The 20,654-nt window shown below is 36.1% G+C and overlaps 1 long non-coding RNA gene across 1 annotated transcript; it reads right to left on the bottom strand.

Moving 5' to 3' along the window:
* Nucleotides 1-654: 654 nt before the first annotated feature.
* Nucleotides 655-18,759, bottom strand: LOC126972893 (uncharacterized). Its single transcript, XR_007731200.1, has 6 exons — nucleotides 18,258-18,759; nucleotides 13,469-13,527; nucleotides 7,784-7,871; nucleotides 5,836-5,929; nucleotides 2,218-2,402; nucleotides 655-1,303 (listed from the first exon to the last, which is right to left on the bottom strand). It is a non-coding gene; the product is annotated as an uncharacterized LOC126972893 (long non-coding RNA).
* Nucleotides 18,760-20,654: the final 1,895 nt, after the last annotated feature.

Here is a 20,654-nt window from a genome sequence, read left to right as displayed (position 1 = left end):
TAAACACCTCGTTTTAAAAATTGTGAATTGAGACCAGCAGTGCCAAACATCCAAAGATCACAATACTAGATGCCATTCTAATGATTTACGACGCCTGGAACAAGCTTACGTCAGCGACAATTTTCAACTGCTATAAACAGGCTGGATTTGTCCGAGACAGTCCCCGTGTTGTTGCCGACAACGATAATGATGATGATGTGCCGCTGTCTGTCTGGGCGAGGGCTGAATAAAGGACTGCCCATAGGAGATGAAGAACTTGAACAAAATTCTACTATTGATGACGATCTCGCAACGTGTGAGGAGCCGACTGAAGAAAATATTCTGCAAAATGTTATCGTCAATAGCCAAGAAGATAGCGACGATAATAATGAGGATGGCCTGGAAGAAAATTGTACCACTCCGAGCGTCTCTGAAGCTCTAAAAGCTGCAGAAATGCTAAATATGTTTGGCCATTCTTATTTTGAATAAGACACAATGAAAAGAATTTTGTCTCGTTTGTATAATCCAGTCCGTACTTCTTACTATAGAAATTAGAACCAAAAACAATAAAAAATTACAGACATTTTGCACTAGTGTTTTAGTTGTTACTTTAGGTTATATTCTATACCAGTAGATTATGTACGTGCATAAATATACATTAAATAAATACATTACTTGATTTAATTTTTTTTTATTTGCTGGTCACCTAAATATCAATAAATACATTAGGGGAATTGTGCTTAAGATGCTCTATGTGTTGGCGTTACACCACGAAATAAAATGTTTAGTTGTGAACTGTGCACCGATAATTAGTGTTTATGTCAATTTACAGACACTGTGTCACCTTATCCAAATTAGTGTATTTCAACTTACACTGATGTGTCGTCTTACCCACATGAAGGTGGTGGTGTTTTTTTATTTTTATTTAAAAGTCCTTAAGTTTCTGTAGCGTTAGTATTAATTTTTTTGCTTCGTAAATAAACGTTAATAATATTTTGTTTTATCTTTCAATCTAGACATATTTGCCTCCAAACAAAAAGTATGTCATCTAAAGCACAATTCCCCTATGCATGTGATTAATCATAAACAAAAATTGTCTGTGCGTTCACCATCACCGGTCCCTTGGCCGTCGTTACCGGATTCTTCTGTACTTGTGAATGCATTCTTTTTCGCAGCTTACAAGCACGAGTACGTTCTGCTCCTGTTTTTTTCATTGGTTTCTTTATTGACAAGCCAATTCGAATTTTTTCAGCTTCCTTGGCAGCTTTTTTCCGATTGTAATAGTTTTTACACATTTCCCCATTCGTTTTACACATCTTGAAAACTGGAATAGAAATTGAATAGTACCATTAATAGTCATCTAATCTAAACTAAAAGGATCTTAGATTGATGAATACGATTTATTGTAGAGAATTAGATTTACTTTTAACTAATTTTAATTTAATTATTATTATAATTTTTTATATGTATACACAATTTGTACTAAATATTGTAAGATTCTTAATTTTAAATATTTATTATTGGTTATTGAATATTTCAAAAATACATTTAATAATAAATTAGATGGTTGAATTTAAATTTATTCATTTTTAAAATATTAATTATTTCCTCAATGTAATATTCACTTTTTATTTTAGTCAATGTATTTTTATTAAATTTGTTTATTTATTAGAGAAATGTTTATAATTTCCTAAATTAAATATTTCATAGTTAAGAAATTGTAAATCAATAATTTATATAAAAGTAAATAAATAAATTTAATACCAAATTCAAAAATTGAATTTAAGTTGTATATTCTATTTTTAAATATTTATTATTTTCTTAATTTAATATCCAGCTTTCATGTTTATCAAAAAGTTTGCATTAAATTTCTTCATTTACTTTTACAAATTTTTATTTTATTTTACTCAATTACTATTTTAATTTGATGTTCGATTTAAATTTTTATCACATTTATTTCTTTGTTTTGTAAATATAAAAAAAAAAACAATAATAAATATTTAACATTAATAATTTAATAATATTAAGTTTGAGTAATTATGTTAATAATATTTTAATTTATATCAATAAACAATACATACGGATAAATTTAACCTCAAGTAGCACTTGAAAAAGTCTATAAGAACAATTATTTTCACTAATATTTACAAATAGTATTAATCAAAATATTTAATTTAAATCACTATTGAATATAATTTATTCTTATTGAATATAAGTTCTCGTAGAGTTCTCGATGACCTGCGAAAATATAGTTTTATGAGGGTTTTCGGAGGTTCTCGAAGAGTTCTCGGAGGGTCGCGTAGAGATCTCGGAGGGTCTCGTAGAGTTCTCGGAGGGTCCCGTAGAGTTCTCGGAGGGTCTCGTAGAGTTCTCGGAGGGTCTCGTAAAGTTCTCAGAGGGTCTCGTAGAGTTCTCGAAGGTTCCTGTAGATTTATAAAAGGTTTTCATGAGGTTGTTTTGAATTATAGAATAGAACTGTTAACCTTGTGGATACATCAAGGATCCGTGGTGTCAGACGGATTATAAATTATATCTTCTACCAACCTTTTGATTTTTACGAACTATTTGTTTGAGCATTTGGACCATCGCGTGCAAATCGATGCTGTATGTACTGATTTTCAAAATTGCTTTGACAAAGTGGACCACGAACTGCTTCTCAATAAAAAGCTTTTAATGGTATCAGAGGAAATCTACTCAGATTGTTCTCTTCTTACGTAACTCGTAGAAGCCAGGTAGTTGTAATAAATGGCTTTAAATCAGATATCATAGTAAACACAACTTCTGGGGTTCCACAGGGATCCATTTTAGGTCCTTTATTGTTCGTTATATATATTAATGACATAAAAAATTGTTTCCAGAACTCACAGTTCTTAATGTACGCCGATGACCTAAAAACTTATAGAAGTATTAGCAATGAGTCTGATGTCGACCTACTTCAGCGGGACCTAAGTAGATATATCTGCCATCGTAATAAATTGAAAATTAATTTTGACGAATGCTATTTCACCTCTTTTTCAAAAAATAAAAACGTCATAACAAATAATTACAAATTATCTGACTCTATAGTAAAGAGCGTTTCATTAATTGAGGACTTGGGAGTTCTTTTAGACTCGAAACTGCAACTAGATCAACACATAAGTACTATCAGAGATAAAGCGCTCAGATTATTTGGCTTCGTCATGAGGTCATGCAGTGACTTTAAGCGCCCCTCAAAATTTTTAATATTGTACACAACACTTATACGCTCCCAAGTAGAGTATGCCACACCAATATGGAACCCCTTATTTAATAAATATGCTGACACTTTGGAGAGAATACAAAGTAAATTCCTGAGTAGAATTGATTTCCAATATGGGCGTACGAAACGAACGTACAGTCAATTGCTTGAAAGTTATAAACTTCTTAGCTTACGCAATCGGCGTACTCTTTTGGGTGCAATGACATTGTACAATATTTGTCACAATATACTTATATGATTGCATAGAACTAAACAATAAACTTGATTACGCAGTCCCACGCGTAGCGCACGCAGCGGCAATTTCACACGCCGCGCTATCGCACGCACGCTGGCGGTCGCGTCCCACTACACAAATTGGTCGACACACAGTAAAGTAATTTAGTTTTAAGACATCTAATTTTATATTTCTTTCCTCTTTTTGGATGTACATATTACTTTAATTAATGTTAAACTTTGTTATTCATCATGTAAGATACTAGTAACTATAAAATTAACCTGTGGATAACGGTGTGGGTTCTCACTAAAATTAATTTAATATCTACTATACTTTGAAATTGTAAAATGTATTGTGTGAACTGTTTGTTGTCCCTAAGAAAAAAATAAATAAAAAAAAATATCTTTTATAAATCTACAGGAACCTCCGAGAACTCTACAAGACCCTCCGAGAACCTCCGAAAGCCCCCATAAATATTCATATCATTCACATCTGCAGGTCAACGACAACTCTACGAGAACCTATGAGAATCCTAGAACTCTACGAGAACCACCGAGAACCCTTAGTTATAATCTATAATTTGTTTTAGTAACATCTAGAGCAAAGCAATTTAATTTGATATCAGATGCACTACTCAGAAAAAAACTTTCTATACTTGCAGTCCAACGAAAACTTACGAGAATTCTACGAGAACATCCGAAACCTCTACGAGAATCTACGAGAAACTCCGAATCCTCTATGAACATGTTTGAGAACTCTACGAGAACCTCCCAATCCTCTACGAGAACTTCCTACAACCCTCTGTTATACTAACAGTCAATAACAACGAACGCGAATCTATAGGAAACCACAACAACTTACAAAATACCAACCAGGCTGGTGTAGATCACGCACCGCCTGTCAGAATGGCCGTATCGCCAAATACTACAACACACCTATTATAAAAACAAGATTAATTCAGTTTAACAAAATTAGTTAAAATTTAGTTAATAAATCATCCTTTGATTAAATTGTGATGTGAAATTATTGTTAAAAAAACAACATGAATTGAAAACACGTGCATGTGCACCGAGCCCCATAAATACGGCCGCATTTCAAAACACGTGCAGTAGCACGTGCGCCGGGTCCGATTAATACAGCCGCACGGTCGACACTTGAGGCATTCGTGCTCGGGCCTTCGTACAGTTCAGACCTCTCCGGGACGTCGTTACGCTGCCCGTTGAATAAACGAAAGTGATAAAATACTCCTGTAGTTTTCTTTAGAAGAACCAATGAGTGATCTTCAGCAAATCAACATACAGAGGTTCTTTCCTCGTCATATATATATAATGAAAATGGTCTTTGTTTGAGGCTCAATCACGCCTAAACCACTGATCGTATCGACATGAAACTACCACCATTCGATGTGAAATTTATCGTAGAAGAATTATGGCTACGTATTTTTCGAATTCCAACGTTCCTTCCTTTTAAAATTCGCCCAACGAAGCGGGTGGGAACGGCTAGTATGTATATATATATATATACGTAGTAGTAGAAGAGCGTACCAACATGCGCGACTAACAGAGGTTCTATTGTTGGCTTTTTTTTCGAGACTTAACGAGCGGTTTAGCGGGCAGCTTCAACCTGTAATTTTTGTGTTACTGTGATGTACCGTGTGCGCGCATCTTAAAATTTCACTCTCATCATTTTTTCATAACGCGCCTAAAGAAGTATAAATCCAAAAGTCTTATATGGCTGTACGGCCTTGAACCCTTTGCCTATTCTAATAATGGACGAAGAAACCCAAAATATAATAACGAATGTCGCAAAGGTTACAAAATTTTAGGAACCAACTTTATCCTGTTACTTTTGTGTTACAGTGATGCGCGCGCATCTTAAAGTTTCACTCTCATAATTATTTCATAACGAGCCTAAAACAGTATAACTTCAAAAAAGATGGGGCATGCGCTTCTTAACCTTTTTAATTAAAATATTTGATATTGTTTAAACATGTTCATATATTGGATGCAACACCTTACAAACTAATTTGTAATGTATATTACAGCCATTGTAAAATACTCTCTTTGATTGAAAAGAGAGTTGATTTTCTTGTATGTTCTTCTCACGAGCTTTACGTTTTACGAACATATGGTATATTCAGTAATTTAAGACATATTTATAGTGACAATTCAAAAGCTTATTTAAAATTAGACTTTGGCTTTACATAATACCTAGCTGACCCGACAGATGTTGTTCTGTTTCATAAAATCCGTTCTAAGCTGACCTTTACTCGTCAAAAGGAATATTCCTACCATTTGGTAGATTTTGGTAGATTTGATTGACATTTGTCAATCACTACCCCTTATGGTTCCAGAGATATCATGATGAGTCAATACATAGGTGGAAGTCTCTTATTATAGATTACCTGGTAACTTACTCTCTTCCATCTATCTCCTCTTTACACTCCTGTTTGATGAACGATGTGTTAACATCTATAAACTCCGGCATATCGAAGGAATCTGTAAAATATACATAATTTATTTATTAGACACACCTTTCTTAGGTCATTCTTTATTAGAAACATACATTATAGTGTGGCATATTGTGTAGTTAAATTCTTCGAATCCAGATGTCCTATTAGTTTTGTTTTGTTCAAGTTTTCATAGAAATCCGAGCGGGGCTCGGTCGTCCGGATATTTTATATATATATATATATATATATATATATATATATATATATATATATAATTTTATCACGCAATCAGTCGAGAGACTATAAACACATGTGTTCTGAAAAAATTGGCGATCAGAGAAAGTTCCTCATAAGGAATTTCTCTATATTTTATCATGGCTGTCTAGTATATGCCGTCTTTTCAGCCTGCCCATTGCCTCAGGAAAAGTTTAATGCACAGCAAGTTGGTTAGGGTGGGCCTTCAGTTTTTTTTGCATATAGTTTTGTTGTTCCTTACTTCCACTTTTACTGTCTCATGTTGTCTTATGGTTGATTAAATAATAACTGCAGTTCCTCCATGAGCCGTTCCATCTGGGTGATTCGTGGAATAAGTATCATATCATTTTATTTTGACCAGGCTATTACTAACAAAATCGGTCTCTAGTATTAATAATATGTCTAATTTTTTTAAATGAAAATAAGGGACGAGACAGGCAGGACGTTCAACTGATGATAATTACCCATTACAATGCAGTGCCACTCAGGATTCTTGAAAAACTCAAATCTGAGCGGCACTAGAATAATTGCGCTCGTCACCTTGAGACATAAGATGTTAAGTCTCATTTGCCCAGTAATTTCACTAGCTACGGCGCCCTTCACACCGAAACACAATATTGCTTACAAATTACTGCTTCACGGCAGAAACAGACCCTGTTGTGGTACCCATAATCCAGCCGGCATCCTGTGCAAGGGAGCCTCCCACTGGTGAATCTGAAGTAGTACTTCTACTTCATGGGTGTTGGGGGCAAGCGAAATAAATGTTCCAGATGGTTTCGTACAATAAAATGTATAATAGCCTGTGGGCCGTCGCTCTATTCCCAATCAGTGGTATCATTAACAAAGTCATTAATATTATAGTAACCTTAACCACACAAACGTTTTTTAAAAATATTTAACGATTTAGACATCTCGAGGCTCTTACGCTTATTTTAAAATATTTTTCTTATATAATAGGAGAAAAAACATAAATCATTTTATTTTATTATTTGTGATGCGAGGTTTCAAAGATGGTATTATTCGAGAATGAAAGCGCTCTTCAGTTTGCAAAAATCGTAGTAAATAACATTAGGTAATATAGACCCCGGTTCCATACTGTTCCAGTATCACCTCAAGTTTGTGCGTTTCTCTTCTTCTTCGACAACACATTCCTTAAAGCCTCGCCTAGAACCGGAACTGTGACTTGAGATCTCGAAGAAGCTGGGCTTCATTAATAGTGCACGGCAATACTTCAAGCCGGCCCACATAGACAAATGTACTTGAAAGTGAAGAGAGTCCGACACCCGTATCCATACAACGAGTACAATACGACATTAAACTACGATAAACTATACAAGACTGCAAAACATATGACGATTATTCGAAACTAGAAGATGCTCTATTACGGACACGAACACAATGCAAGATAACTAAAACAAAAGTTCAAAATCCACCTACAAAGGACCTATTTCACATATATAGGGTCTGACCCTATATGACTAAAAAATGAACTAACCTTATCTGAACAAAACCCAACCTTTGTCGACGAAATAGCTAAAACGATACCACTTTGGTAGGTAAGTCTTCAGTTGTATATTAATTGTACATTGTTGTATTTTGATTTCGTCAACACGACAGGCTTAGGAAAATATACTACTGAGATTACCTGGCAATTCCTGCTTTATGTAAATTTTCTCAGTATCCATTGTAACATGTTCATTGTCCGTCTTGAATGTTGGCAGCAGACTGTCTACCTATAAAATAAATAATATTTATACTAAATTTTTGAACAAATTCAGAAAATTTACGCATGTTTAAAATCTACCCAATTGAAAAGCAATGCCTAAGACAAAAGAAACTGAATGCTGAAATTCAAAAATCTAACCAAGATATACATAAAATAAACGAAGAAATTAAGGAATCTATTTCTTTTATGAATATCCAATTTGAACTCCTAAAAAATGAAGTTGAATATTTGAAAAAAGAGCGGCAACAACAACCACAACAATATATTACAGAACTAGAGCGTAAACTTCTAGATACTGATCACAAATCTCGCTCGTCTTGTATCGAAATACGTAATATTCCGCCACTTGAACAAGAAAGTGTTAGTAAGCTTAATGATCTCTTATGTAATATTAGTCAAGCAGTCGGATTACCTATTTCCCCAAGAGACCTTCGTGATGTGTACCGCCTTCCTGGAAAAACATCCACTACTCGACCTATTATTGTGGAATTTTCCACAGTACTAAGAAAACAGCAATTGCTATCCTTTGTGCGAAAATTCAATAACCAAAAATTGGCTAATGATAAATTAAACACTAAGCTGATTGGTCTCCCCGAGATTCAGAAACCTGTGTACATAGAAGAAAAAATACCATCAAGAACTAAAAAACTTTATCTCCAAGCCAGAGAATTTCGTAAGAAGAACAAATACGCTTTCTGTTGGTGCTCTAATGGCAATATTTTCCTCCGGAAAAAAGAAGGAGATAAACAAATCATAATTAGATCAGAGCAGTGTCTAGTAGATTTGCAGAAAAATATATTGCGACTTTTATTAATTAAATTTCAAACGGACACTTTTAATTTTAAATCTAGTATTTTCAATATTATTAATGTTAAATTGCTATTGTGTAATAATAACTCACACATGCACTACACACACAATATAACATATATCCCACAACTTAATCTACTGACATTCAAAACACACAATCTTAATCTGAAGTTAGCATTATGTAAGGTAAAAAGTCAATATCATTTTATACCAATAAGTTACATGTGTATAACTACACTCCAACTACTCTCACAGATATCACACAACAAAAGCACTCTCATATGCATGTTTATATTATATACTAAAATGGCCACACATAGAACATCAGTGTCTTATGACTACCATTCACAATTAACTCACTATGGATAGTTTAAATAATCTGCACGAATTAGATGAGATACAAACTGCAACCTCAATTAAATGTGATATTCAAGATCTATCTAAAAATGTAAGTAGTTCCCACAATAACTTATATATTATTACTCAAAACATTAGAAGTATATACAAGAACATTGATGATATCCAGATAACGTTATCGCAACTTAGCTTTGAAGTTGATATTCTAATCCTAACTGAATGCAGACTAAATTTAGCTAAACCAATCCCTCTTTTGACAAATTATACTTCCTATCATACAGTTAATAAAAATGATGGAGTGGTGGTTTATGTAAAAAGTAACTTGCAGGTCCAAATACTAGAATTAGCTCTTTGTGAAGCAACTGGACTTCAGATTGTGACCTCTAATTATACTTTACTTGGAATTTATCGATCCCCATCCTACAACAAAGCTGATAACTTTATTTCTTCCCTCAATTCATGTCTTGAATCTATCACGCATCACAGAAATATATTTATTCTAGGCGACATAAATATTGACCTTATACCTACTCAGACTGAAAAAGCCCATGAACGTAGGAATAGGCTTGAATATTTAAATGTACTATCTTTTCATGGTCTCTTACCGGGCCATACTACATCAACAAGAGAGAGAATAGCTGCATCGATCATGTCATTCTCAAACTAGAAAAGAACGAAAATAAAGCTTATGTAGCTGTACTAAATACTACAGTAACAGACCACAACATGGTGGTGTTGACTATAAAGTAAAAACGCAAGATTAAAACTACTACTGATTTTAACAAAGCATATCGCACCATAATATACACTGACGTTACTAAATTAAATATATTTAATGACCCTAATTTATTTTCTAATTATTTAATAGAAATGATCAAATCTGCTATCCAAGTAAACACTAAACTCTCAGTGATATCGCACACTAAAAGAATATTGAAGCCATGGATAACGCCTGGAGTTTTGCGTTGCATCAAACTTCGAAACAATATGCAAATTAAACTGAGATTAAACCCACAGAGTCTTATTCTAAAATTAACCTACAAACGTTTCCGAAATTATAGCACTAACCTCATAAAGAAGCTTAAAATAAAATACAACAAAGATCAAATAAATAAGTCCCTAAGACACCCTAGAGCTCTCTGGAGTACTATAAATGAAATAACTATAAGCCTCCTAAAACTAAAAACATCGAGCTACTTAATATTACTCCTGACCCACAAAACTCAGTAAATCTGATTAATAGAATCTTTGATGAAAATGGACAAAAGCTGGCTAAAACAATTATTGAGCAAACTGGCTCCTACCAAATTCCCTCTATACATCATTTTCATTCATCTTCTTTTGTACTACTTGATACTGATACTGAAGAGATCAACAGCATACTTATGAGTCTTGACTCTAGAAGCGCTCCTGGCTGGGACGGAATTTCAACGAAACTTCTAAAGCTCTCTAAAGATTACTTGATCCCACTTATAACAAGATTGGCTAATCTCTGCTATAAATCAGGTATTTTTCCTTCCTCTCTAAAGCGTTCCATTGTTACTCCTGTGTACAAGAGTGGGACTAAAACTGATGTATACAATTATAGACCTATCTCTGTATTGTCTGCTATTTCAAAAATAATAGAAAAATTAATTAACAAAAGACTTCTTAAATAGTTCAATAAATATAATTTTATTTCTAATTGTCAATATGGCTTTAGAAAAGGTGTTTCCACACAAGACGCAATTTTAGGATTAACAAAAACTATAGTAAAAGAAGTGGACAAGGGCAATAAATGTCTCGCAGTTTTCCTAGATTTAAAAAAGGCTTTTGACACAGTTTCTATTCCCATTCTTGTGCGCAGATTGGAGGGCCTGGGCATTCGTGACAAAGCCCTCTCTCTCCTAGACAGCTACCTAAATGACCGAATACAGGAAGTTAAGGTTGACTTATACCACAGCACAATGGAAAATGTGAAATTTGGCTTACCGCAGGGCAGTGTCCTTGGCCCGACACTCTTTTTAATCTATATTAACGATCTATGTAACCTCCAGATCGACGGGGCGAGTATATTCACTTATGCTGACGACACAGCCATTGTTTTCTCTGGTATCTCGTGGGAAGCTGTACAGAGGAAGGCTGAGATGGGCCGAGTCTCAAATTGGCTAAACAAAAATCTATTGTCACTCAATATATCAAAAACAAACTACATATGTTTCTCTCCACATGACAGATACCAGCCCGTTCAAGACTTCTATATCAGAATCCATTCATGCTCCAACCCACACGATTTGAATTGTAATTGTCCCTCCATAGAAAAGGTGAATTGTACCAAATATCTCGGCATCCTGATTGACCAAAGGTTAAGTTGGCATTCCCAAATCGAACTGGTCATAACCAGGGTGAGAAAACTTATGTGGATTTTTAAAACTCTGCGGCACGTTATGAATAGCACAGTCCTTAATAAAATATACATCGCTTTGGCTCAATCAGTGATCACCTACTGCATCCCGGTATGGGGCGATGCAACTAAGATAAGCCTCTTAGAATTGGAAAGAGCTCAAAGATCACTTCTCAAGGTCATGTACTTCAAACCAAAAGATTTCCAACTGATTCACTCTATTTGACTTGTAATCTTTTGACAATTAGGAAACTTTATGTTCTTAACATCATTTCAGCCGTCCACAAGTCTCTTCCGCTAGATCACGCCAAATTAATCAGTAGAAGAAATGATAAAGTAGCAGATACCATTACTGTTCGCACTACTTTTGCTGAACGACAGTTTAGCTGTCAATCAGTGTTCTCATATAATAAAATAAATCGTGTCCTAAATATATATCCTATGACATTACATCTATGCAGAAAAGCTTTAAATAATTGGCTAACTTGTCTTGCTTATGATGAAGTGGAAAATCTTCTGATCAGACTGACATGATAAACACACGCATTGCATAGATGGACCCAATCAAAGGTCAAATTCAAACCCACATCCACACACTCACACACACAATTAATTGTAAATTGTAAAATTTGGTTTTTAATCATTTCTGTTTATTTCTATATTGTTTACTAAATAAAAAGTTATCTGCTAAGGAAGTTGCGAGATATTCCCAATACAACTGTGTTTTGTTTGTTGACAGTGTCCTCTTCTTTTTTTGGTATGTGAAGTTGTGGGTTTTAATTAGATTAGAGATAATTGGATGCCAGGTGTTAGATTATTTTAGATATTCGTTTTAAATAAAAAAGTATTAAAAAAAAGAAACTCAGTAGGGCTCTATTTTCCCAAGTCAATTTATATTACAATAAAATTTATTATCTGAATCAACTTGGGTGATTGCTCCCTACTCAAGGTGTTCTTTATAACATGTTATTTTTGTGTTAAATAAAACACAAACATAACATGTTTATATTGTTGAATGAAGAAACAAATTTGGTCTCTTCACCATTGTTACATATCTCTTCCGGGGGTAATACATCACAACAGCCGACCAATCACAGCGCGTCATTTCATAGGACAAGGGTATAAAAGAGCGGTGTCCGGCTCATTTAATTCAGTGACGTGCCAGAGTTTGGCGAGTCAACATGTCCTGAGGATGCCTCGTGTAGAGGTGAAACACGTGTCGAATTGTTTAAAGACAAATGTTGGCGAAATTAACACTTAAGAAAACTTAAAACATTTGGATATCTATATGTAAGCATAGATTTTTGACATTACTACTATAAGGAATTCAAAACATCATTTACAGGAGGTCTAGGATCTTTACTGGGAGTACATCCCAGTAAATTTTAGAGATCAGATGTTGCCTGCCTATGATAATTGCCTGCGTTTTTCCTGGATTTATCATTAGACTATAATTATTAAACATGAACTGTAGATTGTAAATCAGATAACGTGGAGAGTCCATAAATTTGAACATCATCAGCATTTAGGTGGAAAAAATTTATAAATATTGAAAAAAGCAAGTGAGAAAGGACACCGCCCTGTGGAACACCGTCAGAATGATCAGCCCAGGATGATTCTATATCAGCAACTTTAATACATTGCCGACGCCCTACCACATAGCTACGGAACCAATTCTCGGCCTCCGCTGATATATTAAAAGAAGATAATGATTTCTCTAAGATCTTGAAATCGACAGAACTAAATGTGTTACTAAAGTCAAGTAAGGTTAAGATAGTAAGCTGTTGGTTATCCATGGCGAGACGAATATCGTCCGTAACTTTAACCAAAGCGGTCTCAGTGCTGTGTCCAGGACGAAAACCTGACTGTACGGGGTTTAGAAGACAGTATTTATGAAGGAAATAACTAAGTTGCTTATAAACTAACCTGTCCAGTAATTTAGAAAGGAAAAGAAGTATAGATATTGGGCGATAGTCGCGAAAGTCAGAGGGTCTGAAATTTTTGGTAAAGGAATCAAGTGAGCTTCTTACAAATTAATATATAATATAACTTACACTTTTCTTCGATTGTTCGCCAAACTCCTGCCTAATATTCTTCCAGCATTTTTTATCTTCTAGTACCGAAACAAAAAATTTGATTAACGAATTTGTTATACACAAGTTAAAGTTAAGTATACAAAATATTATATATTTTTTATAAATCCAACAAGTATAGGTAACCCAGTTTCTCGTCATCTTTAAAGTTTCATACCTCAAAAGAAAAAAGAGAACCCCATAGGACCACTTCAACGGTCAAGTTTGTCTATCAAGTATCAAGACTTTTTTTTGGGAACACGTAGAAGTATCAAGTTGAAATTATTATCAAATACTTAAGCCTCAAGGTGTGGAATCTCCCTGCTTTAATCTTACTTGCACTTAAGGACTGTGCTTTGTGAACGGCTGGATCTCTTGGCTTTGCGTAGAGACGTCGCTTCATTGTGTGTCTTCTACCGCATTTATCACGGGGAGTGTTCCGAAGAGCTGTTTAACCTGATTCCTGCCGCCGAATTCCACCTTCGCACGACACGCCACAAGTTAGGATTTCATCCCCACCATCTGGATGTGTGGCGGTCCTCCACAGTGCGGTTTTCAAGGAGCTTTCTACCTCGTACTACAAAGCTGCGGAATGAGCTTCCTTGTGCGGTGTTTCCGGGACGATACGACATGGGTACCTTCAAAAAAAGCGCGTTCACCTTCCTTAAAAGCCGGCAACGCTCTTGTGATTCCTCTGGTGTTACAAGAGAGTGTGCGCGGCGGTGATCACTTAACACCAGGTGACCCGTACGTTCGTTTGTCCTCCGATTACATAAAGAAAAACTTTTATTATAAAAAAGATAAAACCACCATCTATGTTTATTCATTGTTGCTAGAATAGTTTTATGTTTTCGTACATAATGCTGCCATCTTTGTAGCTATTCAGAATTCGTCGTATTTCTTACCAGCGGTCTTCATCGATAGACGGTCTTCGCAGAACTGACCTTATTTTATAAAAAAAAAAGGAACCAGGCACGTAAGCAACGGGCGTATCAACTCTTCCCGGAAAAGTCGAATCGATTAGACCGTAGTTTCTCAACCTTATTTTGCTCACCGCCCACTTTGAGAATATGTTTTTTCTAGAGTATTTTTTGGCCTTTTTAGACTTTATTTTTTAATCTACCCACGCCCCATCTGCGTCATCTCAATGCCCCCTTTTTTTTCTGGGTCTTCTAATGGCCCCCCCGGAAGTCTCAAACACCCACAAGGGGGCGTTATCGCCCACATTGAGAACCTATGGATTAGACCAATTACAAGCCAGATCATAACAATGCTTGCAGTCGACCGCGTTTTAAAAACTAAAATTTTGTTTTCATTGTGTCCCGCGATGTATCGCAGTGAGGAATCCTTCGACGTGTTCCTGCTTGTCTGTTTGCATACATTTAATGTTTTTATGCATAACCCATGCTTTAAACCCTCTGTTAAAGATTCTAAAACAGTTAGCTTATTGCCAACATTAAAACACCCAATGTCCTAATAACCATTACATCATCCAAAAGAGTGGTGTACTGAATGTGTAGCAGCACAGATAAATAATATTTGTGTAGTTTCTATATATATTTGTTTAGTCTTCCATATATATTCCTTCCGTTTCCTTCCTTTTATAATTTAAGATTTTAACTACCATCATATTTCTTGAGGATGTTCTATCTCTATATATTGTGGTGAAATGTTGTTAGACATACTTGATTCATTCATAATATTTGTATACTTAATTCTGATGCTCCTACCCGACACACAGGACCAAATGAAAATATAAGTGCAATAGATCTTACTCTTTGTTCCACAAGTTTAGCTTCATGTATGACATGGCATACATTATCTAACTCATTTGGAAGTGATCATTTCCCAATTATTGTTTCATTTCTGATTAATGATTCTCATGACTTACAAAGTACTTACCGAAGGCCATGTTAGAAAGCTAAACTCACTAATGAAAAATTATAGAATAAATTTAAAAGTGCCATAGACCTTAATGTTTCAAAATTACCCAATTTATCACATGGAGTTAATAATTGTAGCAATGCATTAACAAGTGCACTTCTACAAGTTGGTGATGTAACATTCCCTTTGAAAAAGTCACCTAGTGGCTATATCCCTTCTCCACCTTGGTGGGATAAATAATCCACTGAAATAGTTAAATTAAGAAAGGGAGGCTAAGAAACGGTACAATAGCGACATGTCAGAACTTTGATGCCGTGTCTGATGCTATATCAAGTGCACACAAACTAGTCAAAGAAAAAAAAAGCAGGGATTGAAAAAATTTTGCTTGCTAATCCATCTATTGTTTGGCAAAATATAAGGCGATCTTTCTTAGATGTCTTTTTTAAACGCTTTTACTGTATTCTTTCTTAGATGTAATATAAGGCGATTTAGAAATGGTGTCAGTGATAATCGTTTTTCCTAATTAGCTCCAAATTTAAGTAAAACATTTCTGGATTGTCTAGCTCCACCTTCATTGTTCCGGAGAACACAACCTTTTTTGTAGTAATATTCCTTTGTACATGTCTAAAAGCCAATGTATGCTTAATTCTACCTTCACTATGCAAGAACTACAAGGTGCTTTAACTTCAATCAAAAACTCTGCCCCAGGTGAAGATGGTATTCCATATTCATTTTAAGCAAATCTTAGTCAAGTTTGTCTTCTGTATTACTTACAATAATTCTATCAGGCAATGTTCCACCATCTTGGAAATCGCAAATTATTATTATTCCCATTCTTAAGCCATCAAATCACCGATTCTAGCATCATCATATCATCCAATAGCATTATCATCTGTTATCGCAAAAGTTGCTATAAATTTGGTTAAAAATTGTCTTGAATGGATTATTGAAAATCGTGGAATACTACCCAAATCACAGTTTGGATTCAGGAAAGGTAGGAGCACTTAGGATAGTGTGGGTACTTTTATGACAGATATGCGATTGGCTTTTACATGTAATGAATCAGCTATTGCAGTTTTTAAAAATTTGCAATCAACTTATGATAATGTCAATCTCCATATTCTACAACATAAAATGAATAACCTTGCTATAGCTAAAGATAGCATAATATCCGGGTATTATGCTATCTTTATTATAAACCTTCTGTCAGGTAGAACAATAAAACTTGACCAACAACATGATAAAAGTAGAATTGTGTGGAAAGAAATTCCACAAGGATCTGTACTCAGTTTGATACTTTTTAACCTATATGCTCATGACTTGGAATCTTCACTTCCTAACTCTATTAACATGCTTCAATATGCTGATGATTTAGTAATATATGCCATGGGTAACACATTTAGTTCATTATGTAGCCGAATATCAAATTCTTTAGATTATGTAAAACTTTGGATTAATGAAAATGGTCTCAGCATTTCACCTCTTAAAAGTAGGGTTCTTCACGCGTCAATGTTTACATCCTCCACTTTCCATAAATTCAAATTCAAATATTTTTATTCAAAATAGGATGTGAAATCACATATATCTTTCAATCACTTATCGACTTTCAAGTCAAAAAACTACCACTCATTCCTAGTGAATGCTTCAGGCCTGAGAAGAATGGGCTCAACAAACTCAGTGGGCTTTTTTTATTTTCATCAAAAATATGTTTTACAATTAAAGTAACATTTATAAAGTAACATTGTACAATTAAACTTATTTAATCATCACTACTCAAACAGCAAAATAATTTATGAGAATAAGATTATTTTGCAAATGTCCAGAGTTGTTAGTGGTGATATTTAAGACAGGCGTACAGTAATAGTTATGCAGTTGTAATTTTTCATAATAGAATATTGCTGCAGTTGTAATATGTGTGGTACTTTTTTGTTTTATAACTGCATTATATTAACATTCCTTGCTATTTTTCATTCACCATCATCATTTCAGCTGGAAGACATTCACTGCTGGACAAAAGCTTCCCCCAAAGCCACGACGATAGGTCCCGTGCTGCCCTCATTCAACATATTCTGGCTTTTTTTACCATATTGTCGGTCCATCTTGTGTGTGTGTGCCTATCACCACTGTGTTTCGGTATGTGGTCGCCACTCGAGGACTTTACTGCCCCAACAGCCATCTGTCCGTTGAGCTATGTGCTGTGCACACTGCCACTTCAGTTTCGCAACCTTCTGAGCTTTGTCAGTGACTTTGGTTCTCCTATGGATAGCCCTCTATTTTTCATTGCTTTGAATAAATGTTACTAATAGAGATTTTATGAGGATCATTCTAGTAGTATTTAGTGATGTAATAAAATAATGTCTTCAACACTTGGTTACTGAAAAATAATGAAAAGTTTCTTAACAACCCACTAATTTCTGTTTTGACTTGTCTTCACTCTCATCTCATCCTCTTTAATAAAGCCTTCATTGTTCATCTTGATATTTATAAAAAATAATGTATTTCTATTTCAAAATTGGTTACTTATTGTTTTTTTTTAAATATTTGGTAAGCTTACATTCATAACTTATAATTAAAATTAATGATGGCTATTTAAAATTTCCCATATGTATGTATTTTTGTAAATGTATTTTAAAACTACTGTTATGATTTAATATAACACTTTAAAACTATCTTAACTACAATTCTTTACACGGGAAGAACCACAGAACACTATTACACTAACGAGGGAAGAACTTATTGTGGTTATTGTTGTTCAAACCCTGAAAAATATGAGTGAGTACCAGAGTAGACAGGTAAGAAGTGAAACTTCTCTATGACATATCATTTTCCTACTATTTACAATTTCGCAGAAGTTTGGTAGACAAGGCTTAAGCTGAAAAAATCTCACCTGTTGACTGGGTTTTACCCTTTTTTCGGGCTCTATACTCTCGCGCACGCTCTGCATCAGATTTTGGTTTTCGATGATTCTCTATCGGAATTTCTTTCTTTTTCCTGGCTCTATAGGCTCTCATTCGCTCTACAGCTGTTTTTGGATATCCCTGTTGGACTGATTTATGTGATATACTGAATTGTGAACAATTACGATGTTGAACATCTACTTGTACAGCTATTGCATTTGGATACATAATCGAGTTTTCGAACTCTGCCATTTTAATGTAAATATTAGTTAATCAGTTTACAAAAATTATCCAACTTTAATATTCATATTTCATGTCCTAACTTACTAAAAATAATTCTAATCAGTAGGTATAATTATTATGTTACTGATACTCATTTTTTGGGATTTTATGACCTGGTAACTAAGACTTTTAAGTTAAGTCTTTTTTTGTTATCTAAATATGTATACTTTTAATTTCACAGTTCACTTCACTTTATTTTATATTGTTAGAATGCATTCTTAATATATTTATAATTGTATAAATATATTAATAATGCAATAATAAACCATTGGGTTTATAACTTATTTTGTCACTTAATAACTGATCAAGTGGAGACGGCCTGTACCGCCCTGTACTTTCCCCGGGGCGTAAAAAGAATAGGGGAGTCCCAGGCCCGTGGGTGTCGTAAGAGGCGACTAAGGGCTTTTTAGAAGTGGGAGAGTCATGCTGCCGTCTTATGACGTCAGCACAATCGGGCCAGACTCGTCCGGGTTAATTACCACACTCGCACAGAACCGGCGTGAAGTAGCGGCCTAGTGCCGCTATGTTTCGCATAGGTTTTTGTCGAGGACTGGAGGCCATCCCTTACCCCCACCCCCTCCCCCCAACAAAATATGAGAGCGGTCCATAAAGAGATATTACCCCAGGAGGGTACCGGCTCTGCCAGAGCCGGAGAATCCCTCCCAAGCACTCTCGCTCGGGCTGCCCTTCGTATTCTGGGGTGGGCACAGAACCGCGCATGACCGAGTACAAACGTGGCAGAAACACCACGGCACCCCGCTCCACGCTCAACGTGGACTTTTGCAATATCAGGGGAATTCACTCCAATTTAAACGCCGTCCACCACCACCTTGAGACGGCGCAGCCGGCCTTGTGTTTCCTTACGGAGACGCAGATATCTCGACCTAGCGAACGTACTTATATTATATTTAACGTACCCCGGGTACAAAATTGAGCACAATTTTTTGTGTCATGCCGGGGTATGTGTGTACGTTAGGGAGGATATCTGCTGTCGCCGTCTCGGCAATTTTGAGGGTAGGGACCTGTCTACTCTCTGGCTCCGCGTAGATTTAGAGGACCGCGTCCGTATCTATGCGTGTGTCTACAGGTCCCATAGTGGTAACGCAGAAACCGATCATCCCATGGGCTGCGTTCAAGCGGCAATTGACGACGTGCTTGCACAGATCCCCTCCGCTGAAATCGTAGTCTTGGGTGATTTCAACGGGCACAATGCCGAATGGCTTGGATCACGTACCACAGACTACGCAGGGCAATCTGTGCATAATTTTGCATTGGCGTATGGTCTGTCCCAATTGGTTGAGTCGCCAACGCGGCTCCCGGATGTGGATAGCCACATGCCGTCCTGATTAGATCTTCTGCTGACTACACATCCCGATGGTTACCAGGTCTTTGTCGACGCCCCTCACGGAACGTCCGACCATTGCCTGGTCAGGAGTGTAGTGCCTATCCGACGCCAACGTCGCAGACCACCAGCGACCCGCCGCGTTTGGCACTACAAGTCAGCAGATTGGGATAGGATGCATTCCTTTTTTGCATCCTACCCTTGGGGCAAGGTTTGTTTCCCTTCGGATGATCCTAGTGCCTGCGCCGTTGCAGTAGCCGATGTGATACTGCAGGGCATGGATATTTTTATACCAAGCTCTGTAGTACCCATCGGTGGCAGATCACAGCCCTGGTTCGATGCGTCAGTTAAAGCAGCATCTGACTGCAAAAAACAGGCGTATCGAACTTGGGTTGCGGCGCTGGGCACAAAGGATCCGAACTGCAAAGTTCTTAAGAGGAAATATAATCGTGCCTCCAGATTTTTTAAGCGGCAAATCGCCCGTGTGAAGTCTAAGCTCGTCGTCAAAATCGGCGAGCAGCTCTCCAGTTACCCGACCGGAACACGCAAGTTCTGGTCGTTGTCGAAAGCTGCTCTTGGTAACTTCAACCAGCCGTCCATGCCGCCGTTGCACATGAGGAATGACACCCTGGCCCATACGGCAAAAGAGAAAGCCGAGCTCCTGTGCGCTCTTTTCGCCTTCAACTCGACTCTTGACGACAACGGAAAAACACCGCCGACCATCCCGCGGTGTCAGAGCTCTATGCCTGAAGTACAGTTCAGA

This window comes from Leptidea sinapis, chromosome 27, assembly GCF_905404315.1.
Source record: "Leptidea sinapis chromosome 27, ilLepSina1.1, whole genome shotgun sequence".
Taxonomy (NCBI): Eukaryota; Metazoa; Arthropoda; class Insecta; order Lepidoptera; family Pieridae; genus Leptidea; species Leptidea sinapis.
Note: the sequence above shows the minus strand (reverse complement) of the source record. Positions and strands in the feature narration are given on the sequence as shown.